This window comes from Camelus dromedarius, chromosome 9 (assembly GCF_036321535.1).
Source record: "Camelus dromedarius isolate mCamDro1 chromosome 9, mCamDro1.pat, whole genome shotgun sequence".
Lineage (NCBI taxonomy): Eukaryota > Metazoa > Chordata > Mammalia > Artiodactyla > Camelidae > Camelus > Camelus dromedarius.
Genome location: NC_087444.1, coordinates 69,827,468 through 69,829,275, shown reverse-complemented (window position 1 = coordinate 69,829,275; position 1,808 = coordinate 69,827,468).

Genomic DNA, 1,808 nt, shown 5'->3' with positions numbered 1-1,808 from the left:
CTGTACCAATTCACATTCCTACCAACAGTGTACAAGGGTTTTCTCCACATCCTTGCCAATATTTGTTAATTGTAGACTTTTTGACTGGTGTGGGATGATATCTCATTGTGGTTTTGATTTGCATTTCTCCAATAATTAGTGAAATTGAACATCTTTTCATGTGCCTATTAGCCAACTGTTTGTCTTCTTTGGAAAAAAATGTATATTTGGGTCTTCTGCTCCTTTTTTGATTGGGTTGTTTTTCTTTTTGATATTGAGTTGTATGAACTGTTTATATACTTTGGATGTTAACCTCTTGTAATTCATATCATTTGCAAGTACTTTCTCCCATTCTGTTGGTTGTCTTTTCATTTTGTTGATGGTTTCCTTTGTTGTGCAGAGCTTTTAAGTTTAGTAAGGTCTCATTTGTTTATTTTTGCTTCTATTTCTTTTGCCTTATATGACAGATCCAAAAAAAAAAAATTTACTGTGATTTATGTCAGAGAGTGTTCTGCCTATGTTCTCTTCCAGGAGTCTTATGGCTTCAGATCTTACATTTAGGTCTTTAGTCCATTTTGAGTTTATTTTTATGAAAGGTGTGAGGAAATATTCTAATCTCATTATTTTACATGTAGATGTCCAGTTTTCCCAGTACCACCTATTGAAGAGACTGTCTTTTGTCCATTGTATAGCCTCACCTCCCTTGTCATAGATTAATTGACGATAGATGCATGGGTTTACTTCTGGACTCCTTTCTGTTCCATTGATCTATGTCTCTGTTTTTGTGCCAGTACCATGCTGTTTTGATTACTGTAGCTTTGTAGTATAACCTGAAGTCTAGGAGGGTGATACCTCCAGCTTTGTTCTTTTTTCTCAAAATTGCTTTGGCAATTTAGGGTCTTTTGTGGTTCCATATGAATTTTAGATTATTTGTTCAGGTTAAGTGGAAAATGTCATGGGTATTTTGATAAATCCCTAGATTGCTTTCGGCAGGATGGCCATTTTAACAATATTAATTCTCTCAATCCAATAGCACAGGATATCCTTCCATTTTTTGTATCATTTTAATTTCCTTCATCATTGTTTCATAGTTTCCAGAGTATAGACCTTTTACCTCCTTGGTTAAGTTTATTCCTTGGCATTTTATTCTTTCTGATGCAATTTTAAGTGGGATTTTTTCCTTTTCCTTTCTGATAGCTCTTTATTAGTGTGTAGAAAAGCAACAGATTGTAATCCTGCAACTTTGCGGAATTCATTCATCATTAGTTCTAATAGTTTTTTGGTGGAGACTTTAGAATTTTTTATATAGAGTATCATGTCATCTGCAAATAGAGACAACTTTAATTCTTCCCTTCCAATTTGGATGCCCTTTATTTCTTTTTCTTGTCTGATTGCTGTAACTAGGACTTCCAACACTATGTTAAATAGAAGTTGCAAGAGTGGGCATTCTTGTCTTTTTCCTAAATTTAGAGGAAAGGCTTTCAGCTTTTCACCTTTGAGTGTGATGTTAGCTGTGGGTTTGTCATAAATGACCTTCATTATGTTGAGATATATTCCCTAATGAGGATTTTATCATGAAGGGGTACTGAATTTTGTCAAATGATTTTTCTGCATCTACTGAGATGATCATGTGATATGTGATTTTAATCCTTCCTTTAGTTAACATGGTGTTATCACATTGATTAATTTATATTGAAACAGACTTGTATCCCTGGAATAAATCTAACTTGAACATGGTGTATGATCCTTTTTATACATATTGTTGGATTCAGTTTGCTAATATTTTGTGAGAATGTTTGAGTCTATATTCTATGAAAGATGTTGGCCTT